The 15,566-nt window shown below is 37.3% G+C and overlaps 1 long non-coding RNA gene across 1 annotated transcript in view; it reads left to right on the forward strand.

Annotated features, from left to right (window-relative positions):
• The window catches only part of LOC105558564, a 42,545-nt gene that overhangs the window by 18,082 nt on the left and 8,897 nt on the right, over positions 1 to 15,566 (forward strand). The window contains exon 2 of the long non-coding RNA XR_001008680.1: positions 11,660 to 11,705. This is a non-coding gene — a long non-coding RNA (uncharacterized LOC105558564). The remainder of the gene's footprint in view (positions 1 to 11,659; positions 11,706 to 15,566) is intronic.

The following is a 15,566-nucleotide window of genomic DNA, read 5'->3' on the forward strand; positions in this document are numbered from 1 at the left end:
ACAGAGAAAAAGGTTTCTTTGGATTTAGTATTCCCATTTATTTGATCGAGATTTGTTTCATTGAAACAACATATGCTTGTACGAAACATTATTTGTTTGAATAAAAATTTAGTTGTTTCATTCAAACAATTCAAATTCAAATATCTTTTAATTAATAATTTTATTATTTGGCAAGGCGCCTATAAAGTTCGGTGCTGCCACTAGATGGCCGTCGAACCCGTAAGTATGGCGGCCAGACACATATAAACGACCGCATCAGCAGACACATTCTAATCATCTAATGGTCTATTCCAAGATATTCTGTATTTTTTAACATAGTGTACTAATTCAGCGTTTATCTTTTTTCTTCTAAAGAAGAACAAATTATAATGTTGAGAGAAAATGATATATGTATGTACATTTTTCACATATTTTCTATCAAGCAATAATGTTGTTTGAATAAAACAATAATATTATTTAGATCACAGAGAATATACCTTTTGTTTCAAACAAATGTTTTATTTCAGACGAAGATATATATTATTTCAAATACAAACAAATGATTTGCTTGGACCATTCTAAATATCAAATTTCTTTGGATACAACAAAATGTATTAAATCCAAAGAAATCGTTTTCTCTGTGTACACTGAGAGACCCATTTTGTTGAATAAAATGAAATAATTTGATTGAATCATTTTGTTAACTGCACATGTAATTTGGTTGTACAAGACGAAAATTATGTTGCTGAAAAGAAGTTGAATGTTACAACAACTAACTATTGTGTTTCCACGAGTTAGAGAACTAAATCGTTTAGTTGCATATTATAAAAGGATTCTGCACATGTTCACTCAATCAAAGTGTGTTGTTATAACCAAATTTTCCAACTAAAGTTTTTTGTTGTGTCAACTGAAAGATTTGTTTGCCCATGTCCAAATAAGAAATTCAGTTGAGTCAACTAGATTTTGTTTCATTCAACAAAATGGATCTCTCAGTGTACCTATACATATTATAGATATATTTTTCGAATCTCTGAAAGCACAGCGTACAAAACAGCGTAAGTTAAAACAGTTACAGTGCACTTTTGTTGCAAAATAAACAGCGTTAGGAAATTTAATCCTTAATGCAATCTAAGCGGATAATTATACGAGATAACAATGACGAAGTTATATTCCCGACTGCTACAGAAGTAAATTAAATTATGTAGTCATACTTTTCAAGATATATTTTCTTTTCTTCGAGTTACGCTTTTGCCGCACGCTTTAATTGTCTGAAATGCACTTTGTGTTCGTGTGAAACGAGTGTTTACTTTAAAGAAGAAACATGCATTTCGAGCGTGTCTTTTCAGATTCTTTCTAGATTTGTAGAGTGAGAATAGAATGCTTCTAGCTCTTAGAATATCGACAAGTTTTTCAGAACACCGTGCGATTCTTGGCATCACCAAACTATCCTTAGAATGTTAGAAATGGAATCTTCTTAGTTCTCTCATTGAGAAATTTTGAGAATACTAATTGTAAGCGATACTTAGAATATCAGCCAATATACTTAGAGTGTTGAGCGAGCCTCGGCTTAACCACATCGATTGAGTGGCTATTTGCCGGCATTCCGCGAGTAGGTCGCTCCACACATTGACCTACACTCCTGCCGCTTCGAGCCGCAGCCTTTATTGGGAGGCGAATTTGCCCGGAGAGTACTCGAACAGTGTCAGGCCGAGACGACCACGGCCTGAAGTCCCGTAATTACGTTTCAAGAATGGCCGGAGCCTTCGCTTCATTGCCTCCCAGGCTCACGACGATACCAGGTGTTTGTAATCTCGCCTCCAATTCGTACGAAATCTTCCGTTTCTAATTAAATTCGTGTGAAATTGAGAATCGAGCATTGCCACGTTAAGCCAACGGCACGCGATACTATTTTTCCTACTGGATTATTGGCTCTCGTAAGCAATCCGGTAGGAAAAATAATAGCGTGTGCCGTTGGCTTAAAACAGAAATATTATTCTTGCAGTATAAGCGAGAGTAATTCATAATTCCACGCGGAATCGTGCGGACAAAGGTAAGCGGCATATAACGGACGTGTTGTTGCGGGAGACAAAGCAATGGGATAATCCGGCAGCGAATAATCCAGACATTGTTGGTAGTTCCCGAGGGTGCGATGCGTCAAAGATCGGATAAACGGGGGAAGGCACGCGGTTGCAGATAAGTCGGCGAGCGTGGAAAAAAGCGGGAAGATCGTGGTGATACGCGCCGTTGCATTACCGGCGGTTGGCAGTTCAATTTTAGATTACGGTAAACATTGGCGATAGAAAGAGAGAGAGAGAGAGAGAGAGAGAGAGAGAGAGAGAGAGGAGAGAGAGGCGCGGGGAAAGCAAGGCAGAAAGATTTGCCGTAGCGACTGTCGCTGACCTGTCGTCGATAGTAGAAACGGCTGTCATGGGTTCGAAACAGGTTTGTTAGTTTTACGCTGACGACCTTTTAAGCTGAAAAAGAGTTCATTGCAAATGGAAACTGATTCTATGAGAACGACGTATATGCAGGATTATTAATAAAAATACTGATATTTATATTGCTATATAAAATATTTTTATCAGTTACGTGAAAGAGGCTAACAGAATTATTCTTTTTCTTTTTTTGATATTAATGTATAAGGATAATATAGACAGAATTTTAGTATACATTTTTGTTTAAAGGTGGTTAATTTTTGAGATTTTGGTTTACTTATTTAGAAGTTTAATTGCATTTTTATTCCTTTTTTGTATAATTATTTTTTATTTATTTGAACGAAAAAAAGTACATATTCTCGTATAAAATCCAGGTTACATTTAACAAAATGGAATCCGTGTACTTTTTGTATTTATTAATATTTCTTTTGACAAATTTAAATTAAATATAAAGAATCGATAACGAAAATCTAGCGAGATGATAGACAAAAGTCGTAGCGTCTTTTACACTTGGCTTCGAGAATTATTTAAGTGTTGAGAGCTATTCAAAATAATGAAATTCTCCAACTTCGTTGATTAACTTTTCCGTTAGCGAATATTAGCCTGCAATTCGTTTGCTACGCCGGCTTGCGAAGGCGGTTTGAACTATGCAAAAGCGGTGGGTCTCGCGTTACATCGCATCGTGCCGAACTTTACGCATGGTGTTGAGTTTCGTGGCAAAGTGGCTCGACGGAAGTTCTGTCGTTTCTGTCCCGCAAAATCTTCTGTGCCATTTCGTTGGTGTCTTCTATTTTCACGAGACGAGCTTTGCGCGTCGTTCAACGAGTTTGGAGTAGCTTTAATATCTTACGCATAATTTATCCATTCAAGATTATATCAAATTGATACATTTATGTACAAGATATGTTTAGAATATATAAAATATGCAGCTGTCTTGTGTATAAATAATATTTGGCACAAGAACAAAATGAACAGCAATTATTTAGCACATTTGTACCGATCGATATTTCATTTCTTTTTATGTGGAAAGATCGTTTAAAATCGTTTAAAGTCAACGTGGAATAAAGAAATTAATAGTTAGTGAAATCTGAGAATTAAAAGCTGAAAGCTGAAATTTGTAAGTTAAAGATTAACGAAATCTAATTGTAAGATCTAAACGTATATGGTTTTTTTAATATTTACAAATGTTTTCAGGTGTATCAAGAAAACCTATGTGAAACTTGGGTTTGATACACCTTAATATTATTACGTTTAGAAATAAGCATAATGCTGTTATAATTTTCCAAATTGTTGTGAAGGGTTCCGAAAAGAAAAATATAAAGAAAGGAGAGAATGTGTGTGCCAATGTGAGCCACAAAATGAACATACTTCAGCTCTCACAATCTAATTCTTCAATTTCTATTTAATATATACGTTTCGAACCTTCTTCGGGTCTTCTTCAATAACTACAAAGAAATGTGAGTATAATCAAATTTGTAATATATATATATATATATATATATATATATATCTCTATAGCTGGAAGCAACATAATCAAACATGTACCTCGTACAATCGAAAATATAGATCAGCACAGCATCGAAGTCAATCCTCTAATTTTGTCAATCAGTAAATCTCTAAATGATGCCCGACATAAAGAGGACTGATTAACTCGACCAGGGATAAGTCCGTGACGACGATGTTAAAATGACTGTGACACAACATTATCGGAAAGAGTCAATTAGTTTCTCGTCTGCATCTGCATTGTTAATGTATCATCGTGATTATCTTCGTTGCGTGTCCGCTGCATTCTCTAATTATTTCCAGATATATTATTTCGGAAGGAGAAACAAATTTCTTTCTGTCTCGCCGTTTCTGCTGTTATTTGTTACATTTTTATTCGACGCATTCCTCTTTACGAAGTGGATTAAAAACGATGGCGACGCCGCGGCTCCATGCGAACAAAGGTAGCGAGATTCTCGCGTACCATTTTATTAAAATCCCGGAGCGCCGGTAGGGAGTAAATCATCTTCTCGAAGTCGAAACAGTCGTAAAACAAACCCAGGATGAACGAGTCGCGCTTCTTCACGCATTTAATCAATAAATTGGGGAAAATATTGCTTAAATCTTGAATCAGTATTTCCCAACAATCTCTCTTTACATTCTACATTAATTGTATGCGACGTGATAATTACTACAAATTATTTAGAATCTGACTTTTGCTGCTAAAATTATTTCGAAAAATAAAAAGTAATTTTTATTTATTCAAAGATAAAAATTTGGGCAATATATTAAGAAATGATTTAATCTATTGCGCCGCATTAATATTTTCGTGATCTGTTACCTTTTGCAATTATAATTGTATACTTTACAAGTTGTTGAACATTGTGGTATACAATAAATGCGGTATAAACCACGAGAGCTTTTACTCGTAGAAAAATTCAGATCATCTTCGAAAAAATGTCCCATTTACTCCACTGGTTATTCGATGCATTTAAAATTCCATTCGACAATATTACTTTGCCGGATACTCTGAATTTATCACCTCATTTTTTTCTTAGAACAAATCCTGCGAATATGTCATGTCTTCCTTGAAAAGGAAGGATTTCACCAGTTTTTTGTAATCATGTAATTTTTACCATTAAGATACTTTGGTTTTTTTTAGTAAAATTACTGCGAGATATTAATCCTCCAATTTAATATCTTTTAAAGCGAGGTCTGCCGGGAATTACTCGATAATTAAGATTTTTCGTCGTTTACATTTACGAAATTTAATTAATTATTTTAATTATTTTAATATTTGATATTTAGTCCAATAACGAAATTAAATGTCTAATACCTGATCGACGTAAATGATTCCTGTTTCGCGTTTTTCCCGGCCCGGAGTGCGTTTTCTAAGCACATATCGGATGCTGTTCGTCTTTCACGGGTCCACAGTCTATTTACGGATCCGTCTCCCTCGGTTACGAAGGGGTTGAGCCCGCAGGCTTGGTTATCCATATTTAAATACCTTTCGCCCCCTCGCTCGTATCACTCCGCTGAGCTTTCCCAGCGGGTAATCGCGCTTCTGGGATTTTATAGGATTTCTGTCGCGTACTCTTCGTCCCGTTTTATTTCTGTCCCGTTTCACATGTCGCGGTTATTGTACCTGGATGCGACACGCTATCGATCCGAAATTTCGCGTGAGCATAAATGCGTGATCATCGACCGCCTGAAATAACCGAGAAAATTGCGATGACAGACATGACGTATATTTCAATCTTTTAATGTCAAGAAAACACAGCGGCAATGAAAATATTGGTAATAATCGTCATTATACCGATTGAAAGTATTTAGCAAACATATAATATTATTAATACTTTCTGCAAAGTGTACGATTGTATCATTGTGGAATTTTTTAATTTATATTTAATCTATTTAACATGAAATAGCGGAGGAATCTTTTTTTATCGAAGTTCAGCCGAGGTTATCGGAAATCGGCTTTCCATCTTTCCGCGCATTCAGAAAAGCATCCGATCGAAAGCTCACGATTCTATCAACACCGCCTTTCGCGCATGATTGCACCTAATATCTTTACTTAGAAGCTACTTCTCCCCTTTTCTCTTTCTTGTTCCCTCTATTTCTATCTCTACCTCTATCTATTTCTGCCTTCTCTCTTTCTTCAATCCGTCTGTTGTCTTAATATAGTTGTTATTGCCTGGTCTTTGCCGGTCTATTTATATGTGTATCAAATAATATAAGTTTTTTTTATTAAGAAACGACTGATTTTTTCTACTTACTTTCAACTTTTACGAATCAGTGCTTCAATTACTCTTCTTCTGAATTTCTTTTCACTAGACTTCAAAACTAGTATTGTTTGCAATGTTTTAATTAAAAACCACGCGCGTATTTTATCCCTTTTAATCCCTTCCTAAAGATCCGTTAATTTAATCGAGTTGAGCTAATTACTACGGCGGACTGTTATGACGGACCAACATTACGATCGTACATACCGGCCATGGCGAGCATTAACCAAAGTTTGCGTCGTTTTCCATTGTGGCGTACGCATTGCGAGGAATGAGAGCGGAAGAGCAGCAAGCAATAAGCGTCAGAGAGAATTAAATTAGAAGGACTGCTTTAAAGGCTTGCAATTAAATATTTCGCCGACCGAGCTTATATCGAAGTTTAAAGCAAACTTCACTCCCGTCGAGACTTTGCTATTTATTTCCATCTTTATAATTTGCTCTTTGTGCTAGGAACCTTTCATGTCTAATAACATTTATCTGAGAACAAATTATTACTAATCACGGGTTTAACAGTTTCATCAGGGAAAGATTTATTATAGTGATGGGAGTATTCGAGTACAAAGAATCGATAGTATTTGATTCCTCAATGTTCTCGATGCTCTCGAGAACAAACGTGGACTTGGCTCTCGGATGAACCAAGAACTACTGACAATGAGATTTCAGTCACTGACTTCGATACCTAGACTGCTAACTCCTCAAATTCAAGTGACTTCAGTTCTAACTCCAGTTCCTACAAATGTAGCGCATACGTTATGAGAGGTCCCGATAATTGCACATGCACGTGCATAACTCGAGTACGGCACTATGCGAAGATTACAACAGCGGCAACTACTCGGAACATTCATACTTCTTCATGATGAACTACTCTGACATTCCGACTGACGAAGAAAAACGAACATTCATATTATACACGATATTATGCACGGTTCTACAGTTTTCAGTTCTCGAGTCTCGAATAATCATTCAATTCTTAAAAGTACTCGGGTACCAAGTAATCGAATCTCAAATGTGCCACTAATTATTATAATTTCGATCGAAGTCGTTGAGCAGATTCTTATAGCGTTCTACGCTTGTAAAGCTCTTTCTTTCCCATCTATTACGTATAAATATCAGATTGGTGGTACGGAATGTCCTCACTAGAGGAACGGGCGGTATAAGACTTTCTCGTAAGAAGAAAACCGCATAGAGTGTTATAAATATGGATAAGTTTATACATTCGTATAAGATTACTTATCTTTTCTTTGAAAGATGTTTTCTTGTACTATTCTTTATGAGTGCAAAGTGACGTAACCAATGAACATACACAGAGAGAAAGGTACGTAGTATTTGCGACTATAATTGCATAGTAAAATGATTATAGTCAGGAATATCATTTTTATAGTAATTATCACTATAATATTAGTAATAACAACCACATAGTCATAGTGATGCCAACCAGCATAAAAATTTTACTATTATTTATGAAGCTTTCAACCATTATTCTGGTAAAATATTAAGATGGTGAATAGTAACTAAATTAATTAGTTTTATATAGTAGGTGCAAGTACAATAATACACGGAAAGACCGGCTAAGGCAAAAATAACTAAAATTAAAATCCAAACTTGGAGAAGGTGGATCGCCAGTGGGTGACGAAAGATAACAAAGGATGGTGGTGTCGACGATAACTGGCCCATATATTTATTTAAAATACTACGTTTCGACTAGTAATACTAGTCCTTTTCAAGTAATAGCCCATTAAATGTGGCAACCAAAAATGACTATAAAATTAAAATGTTGCCGTAAAAATAGTAGGGACATCTATATTGTTTTGTATTGCAACGTTTATTAAGTTTGCTACACAAAACGCATATAGTTGTCTACACTACTTATCCATTGTTGAGTTGTGTGTGGTTGTAACAACCATATTTGTAGTTTTTGCTGAAGTGCGAGTTGTTGCCACACCACCGCACCAGTGCTGGTAACATTGTCATGCACTCTAACCTAACCAACTTGCACCGACTTGTATAGCGCGACTCGGCACGCAGTAAGGCTAATGTTATCAATACGCATTTGAAGGCTAATACTATCAATACGCAGTGTTTTTGAGCCTGATTAACCGTACCACACAAAGTTTCACCATAGTTCATTTCTGCAAGAAAGCAACTACAATTTGTACCATGACTACATCAATGTGGGTATGACAACTACGGATATAGCTGTTCCAAATATTATTATTTATTGGGGTTGTGCCAACCCTAATTAGACATGTGGTAACCATATCGGTCTCTCCGTGTAGTAAATTTAACTACATTTCTATCATCCATTTTACTATTCGCATAGTAAACAAAAGTGAAGTGGTTCGGAATGTCTTCACTAGAGGGACGCGCGGTACAAGACTCTCTCGTAAGTAAAAAACCGCTTAGGGTGTTATAAATACGGATAAGTTTACGCATTCGTATAAGATTGCTTATCTTTTCTTTGAAAGATACTATCTTGTACTATTCTTTATGAGTGCAAAGTGATGTAACCAATGAATATAATGAAATTACTATTACATATAGTTATTCGAAATTTTACTTGTGGTTGTTATTGCAATATTCATAGTGCACCTTACCAAATTAAAAGCTCGTTTTAGTTTATGACAACCATATCATAAGTTGCATGGACCAATATTGTGTCTATGAGAACTATAATACATTGTTAGGTCAACCATAACTTACGTAGTTGGAAGAATTATAAAAATATGGTTGGGTCCAAAAATGACTATAAATTATAGTGAGATTGTGGTAACTGCAACTATTTTTTTCTCTCTGTGTAGTGAACGCAATGTACACAATATAATTAAAAGCGGGGAATATTACTTGCAATATAAATACGATTATTACTCTTCCATATAGTTATTCGAAATTTTATTTGCGGTTATTGCAATATTTATAGTACACCTTACCAGATCAAAAGCTTGTTTTGGTTTATGACAACTATATCATGAGTTGCATGGACCTATATCGTGTCTATAAGAACTATAATACATCGTTAGGTCAACCGTAACTTACGTAGTTGGAAGAATTATAAAATTGTGGTTGGCTCCTAAAATGACTATAAATTATAGTGAAATTGTGGTAAGAGCAAGCCAGTTTTTTCTGTTAGTGCTGATGAAGTGAACGGTAATGCTCACGAATTGTCGGAATAAAATAGCAAACTTGCGCGGCCTCGGCCAAATTGAAATACAAATATTGTTATTTCGTAAATTATATACTCTTCGCAATTGCATCTTGTCATGAGAGCACTTGGCGCACCCCAATCCAAATAATTGCTACGACGTTGCGTATCCGACCCTTGTGAAAGGGTAGACGTCTGATTCTCCCGCAGCCCCTTTCGTACTAGCTCTCGGTTAAATTGGACAATGGTTCTCGCGTCCATGTTTTGTTGCAGCCGCAGATTGCGCCGATTTGTCGACGCGCGTCGCCGACAATCGTCGAAAACGAACGCACGTAATTACGCAGTTTCGGGAGTGACGTTTCGAATGGAAAAAAAAGTCGTGACTCGCTTACTTCTAGAACTATGCGCGCGTGCGTATTACAAATATGTGAATTTGCGGTACGCAATGTACGTAGCTTGTTTAACTTCAGGTATGCCAGAGAAATTTGTTGGGTACACACGCAAATATTAACAGCATTCACAGCAGGCGTTTGAAATTCTACTTGTTACTTTTACGGGTAACTGCGCATTCTAAGCGTAGCCACATTCAGTATAGGTACAATTGGAATTAGTAGCAAAAATTTAAATTCGAAACCGTTGATCGGCAGCTGTTATCTCTATCAGCCGTAAGACCGTAATAGCAATTAGCGAGCGTGTGAATCACGTCCTCGCCGCAGCTTGCCGTTAATTACCGCTGCGCCGTCTTATCGAAACGTCGTTATCGTCTGCACGGTCAATTTACGTAAACTCGCTACAGACCGAGGCTACTGATAGCGGAACGAATTTACATTTTACGTTACGGAATTTTGTGGAAAAATATGATTTTCAAGTAATAACATTATAAAATATATAGTGGAACCATGTAAAACGGAGCACGTGCCCGCGTGTGTATTTCTTTTTTAAATACTTTTATTGCAGGTAATTATATAAAAAAATAGGAAAAATAGAGTAGAAAGATAATACGCTCGTTTGAGAAATTGAAGTGCACTTTCTGTCCAATCTCTTTTAGAATTGTAACAAGGAGGAAAAAGTTACCTTTATATTATTTTTTAATGAGAGGCCCTTTTGAAATTAAACGAGAACGTTGCCATCAGTGACTACCGTTCGTCAATCATGGCCGGTGAGAAAATGAGCCTCTCCTATTTCGTTAATCTAGCGATGGCAACTTTCCTCAGATCGCTGAAAACGTTCGACAGAGTGTGTACGTTCAATTTTCATAATTGATCAAATATCAAACAAGAGGAAGCGGTGATACGTGGGGGAAACGGGAGAACGAGCGTCGAACTCAATTTGCTCGATATGCCGCCCCACCGAAACATACGCCCTTTTTATTCGGAGTCCCTCGTCCTTTCAGCAAGGACCTCGACATTCCTCGCGCGTTCGCGCCTTCACCCTCGTTCCTACGCATCTCGGGACGTCGTTTTCAATTAGACGATGCATCGTAACGGCGACGTCGTGCGGGGGCCACGGACGGCCATAGAGCGAAGAAGGGCTCTTCGGGGCCACTCCGCTTCTCCCGATGGAGTCATTCGTTCATTCGTGGAATCGGAAACGCGGGGAGGAAACCGCGCCCGCGGAAATAACCGCGTCCCCGCGGATTTGCCAAAGTCAGACAGAGTGAAACGCGACAGGGTCGGACTTCATCACAGCTCGGATCTCAATTTGATTTCAAATTGAAAATTATATTTTTATTAAATAGGGACGAAATGAAAACCGATTACATTGAGAGCTAAATAAAGAGCGTACTTGTATATCGAAATGTTTAGCTTTTTTTCGCGATTTTTAAGGAAAATCCCCCAGGAAATAATTATGAGTTTTTCGGGTAGCTTTTATTTTACGCAAAATGACGAGAAGTGCGGAATTTAGCAATAGTTAAACACAGCTGTTCTAACAAATTTAAATAATAGCTGAGAATAAGTAAAAAACATCTTTTACATTCTATCTTACGTGGCAAAATTCCTAACTTTAAATACAGAAATTAACGGATATATTATGATTTTGTAAGATATTTCTGACAATTAAAAATGTTTGCGCGTATGCACTTTGCGTAGAGTATTTTAACACGTTTGTTTAATGCGCTAAAGGAAGTAAATTCAGCCCTGCTAAAGGCTTGCGTTGTCCTCGAACGATTCTCATTAGTGCCTTTCCTCGTTCTCTCGTTTGATCGCGAACCTCCGTCGGAAGACAAAGGAGCGGATTCTCATCGTTTCCCCTCAGGCCTGTTGTAATTATTTGATTTTGGCATTTGTTTGCCTCGAGTGTCTCGTTAATTCCACTGACTGATGTCCGAATCTCTGTTGCAGGAATCAACGGCGAGAAACATGGGATCCTACGTGGCGTTCTGATTCGGTGAGTCTTTATTTTCGTCTTTGCCACGCTTGGAAGTACGTTATCGGCGATTGTATCAAAGTAATTACACAATTAGGTATTTTTTAGAGAAATGATTGTTCTCTAGCTTAAATAGCGAATAACGATTTGCGACAATAAAATGAATAAATACAATAAATCTAGTTTAGAGATAAACGTACGAAAGTTTGCTTGTAAATATAACACACTTTTATGGACAGGCAGATGATTAAAAGCTTTATAAGCTCGAAAATCCGTATCTTCGTTAAGGGCTGTCAACTCGGTTGTCAATCAATGTAAAGGTCATTCCTGAGTAAATTATTATCGAAGCTGTGGATAATGTTCGGCGACGCGACGTTATCATTTTGCAAGTAATTAATTGTCGACTGACAGGGATTATTAAAAGTGAAAGATCTCGCGGTGACACTTCGGACGTGCTCGTCGAGCCCGCAATTAAAGTCTTGCGCTTGCATCCCCCACTAATGAACAACGGTACATGCATCTTGACGTCATTGATCGTTGTGGCGCGAGCGCAAACTTGCCGGGGACAGAGAACCCTGGAGAAGTTGAAATCGATCGTTGCTTACCAAGTCGGCGTTTCACTAAAATTTCCTCGATTCTGCAACTTTAATTTCTTTCTTAGTTCTCAATTTTGGTTATAAATAACAATTTTGTGAACACCAAATACTCGTGTTTTAAATTTTTTCCTGACTTTAACTTCTGTTTATTTCTGACTTGTTCATTTGATAACCCATTGTTTCCCAGATACTCAATACTGAACGTAAGCTATACATATTGACGTAGCTAACAATTATTTTATGTTCGGTTTTTCGCAACATAGCATTTTCCACGCTATTTTATTAAAATATCTCTTCCAATGCCCAACAGTCGCGACTGTGAAACTTTTATAACGGATCAATTTTATACCTTGGACTAATTAATTAACGAAACCGTGTTTCGCGAGATCGAAGCATCTCAGTTCGTTCCTTAATTAATAGAACTAATCAAGCGCACGCGGATAAAAAGCGACTCGAAGTTCCGTAAAACAATGTGTTCCTCATTTAATTGGATTACCTATTTCTCTTTTATATTCCACTTTTCGCTTTTTTTTAGACTGTGTCGAGTGGAGCTTCGCCTTTGTCACACGCGGTCGTTCCTAATTAGGTAACACTATAGCGTTGATCGAATCAACGACTGCGACGTTTATTTTTCCACGTCGATATCGCACTCTCTACGTCGATAAGAAATTCCATTACAACTTTTTCAAATGCATTTTACTGATTAATTATTATATTAAACCCGTAGGTGTCGGAACATTGTTAGAAATCAAATGAGAATAACTGTAACGTTGGGACATTCTTCAATAGTTAGATTAAGACTCGAGATTACGATTGATTTAATAAATTATTTTGTCATTAGAAAATAGCTTTCAGAAAATTTAATTATTGCATATCATAATTACTTTTATTGATCTTACATTTCACAAGGAACATTCGCACTCGAAAGTCGCACAGACTTGATGTTATCTTTTGTCAAATATTAAGAACTTTATGAAGAAGAATATTTTATAACAAAGATTATCAAAGGTTACTAAAGGATCAGATAATTACATTTGTGTATTACAAGGATTACGCTTATTTATTTTTATAATTATCTTTTGTTCACTCGGTTTTTAACATGAGATTCTCCGATAATAATACAACAATTTAAATTGTAATTTTAATAATTTCAATCCAAGATTTTATCTTATATCATTACCAAATTATATAACGAAAAGTATTTCGCTGAATAATGTCAATGCCACAATCATCTCTGTTGATTTTACATTTTATTGGAAAACTTTTCAATCACCGATTGTTCGTTTCTTTTGAAATTGCACCTACATGTTGTTTGCTTATTAATTTTTGCGTCTTTAAGTTCCGATTAATTGCCCAAGTCTATCGTATTTCCGCATATCGCGCAGATACGCTTTCTAGTCGCTCGAAAATGCGGCGCGACGCGGACGGGCTATTAGCCTGTGCGTCTTCAGGACCGAGAAGAGCGGTTCTCGCGCAAGCGCAACCCCGTAATAGGAATGGTTATGGATTTTCGGGCATCGCGACCTTCGCGTGTCGGCCCACGCTCCTCCTTGCGCTCTGCATATTGTCAACTGACGTTGCTCGTATCGCCGGTGCCACCACCTCGCGAGGAGCCCGGCGTGCGCTTCCGCTCGGATAAACGATCTCTCATGCTGTCGTACGTCCAGCCACCCGCGTGGGCCGCTCTCATATTTCACCATTGATTGAACATACCAATTTTATCCATTCAAACCATTTTCGCGGTGCATTCTCGTACGTCGTATACGTCACGAGTTTAAATCTAGTTTCTCTCACGTGGCTAAGTCTAGAGGAAATTGCCGGTAGTCTTGCATAAAGTAATTGAAACGAAAGAGTCTAATTAAACTTAATACGAATATTAAGTAGTTGACAGAACCATATAGTTCTGATAATTCTAGACTGATTTAATGGAATTTTAAATTAAATTAAATAAAACTGTATTTATTCAAACAATCTTCACATAAAGAATTAGAAAGAAATGTTTCCTTAACAAGAGTATCAAAAGTGGTCGTCAATTTTCATACTTTTGTCAAGAAAATTCTTTTCAATTCTTCACGTTTCTCCCTAATTTGTTATATGAAGATTAAGAAGCGACAGTCTAAAGTTTTCGATATTTTACGCTATTTTACGAGATGCACATATATTTTTCTACATAAAAAAATAGAACTTTTTTAAACAATGACTGGAGGAAATAAGTTGCCAGAAGTAATTAAAAACTTCAGAAGATTACTTAACCATGTCTGGCAAACAGTCATGTTCTGTCGTTCGTGACGTTACGATCAGTTCTTTTGATTTGCCATACGGATTTACTGACACAATTATCACGTGAAGAGGACCACAAACCATGGTCGAAACGCGTCGCGAGTTTTAAACATAAAAATTTGCCAGACACGGTCAAGTAATCTTCTGAAGTTTTTTTAAACAATGATTGGTGTTTACGCTGCTTCACTAATGACGGACTCTTGCATAGTAGAAAGAGATGCCGTACTTATTAGCTCAAATAACGAGCTCGCAGCAGCTCGGCTAATTCAGCAAACGTGAGTCAAAAAAGCGCTGGTGAATAGGCTTGGGGGAGGCAAAAAATGCGAAATATGAAAGGAGGCATTCATACGGGGGGGTGGTGTTTCACAGAAACGACTCTTTTCGCGCGCACGAGCTATTGAAATAGTCGAACCATCTCTCCTCACACAACCACACGCTCTGTTCAGTTTTGTGCACACGTTCACCTCGCAGAGCTCGAACAGCGCGAGCGATGTGAGGAAACGTGTTTACCCGCGATTTACACCGTCCCTACTCATTTCGCTCGCTGGCTCGCCCTTTGCTCCGCTTCGCGACTCCATGTTTCATCTGTTTTCTCATCAACATGTTATTCCCCTTTAAGCCGAATGCTTCGCTCGGTCATGCCGCAATGTTATCGATATCCCGTACCGCCTTGAGGAGAGACGAAGTGCATAATGTTGATAAATGACGAAATTGCAGCCGCGGAATCAAGTTGGAAAGTATTAAGTGACTGCCAAAGATACGGGGCAAACTGAGCCCAACGCTGTGTTGGCTGTTTCAGAAAGTTTTAAGAAGAACGGTGAGCTGGTTTTTGCTTATTATCCTTTTAGTGGTTTCGTAACTTTGCGACTATCTTGTCCTATTTGTGGAATAAGAAGATCAGTGAGGAGAGATGAAGTTCGCTTGTCGATTTCGTTAACATTCTTGTTAGGGGAGTAACTGTATTTTTATGACGTGTGGCACATGAATATTCACACACTGAAAAAAA

This window comes from Vollenhovia emeryi, unplaced genomic scaffold (assembly GCF_000949405.1).
Source record: "Vollenhovia emeryi isolate VEMERY1.0 unplaced genomic scaffold, V.emery_V1.0 DF939332.1, whole genome shotgun sequence".
Classification (NCBI taxonomy): Eukaryota; Metazoa; Arthropoda; class Insecta; order Hymenoptera; family Formicidae; genus Vollenhovia; species Vollenhovia emeryi.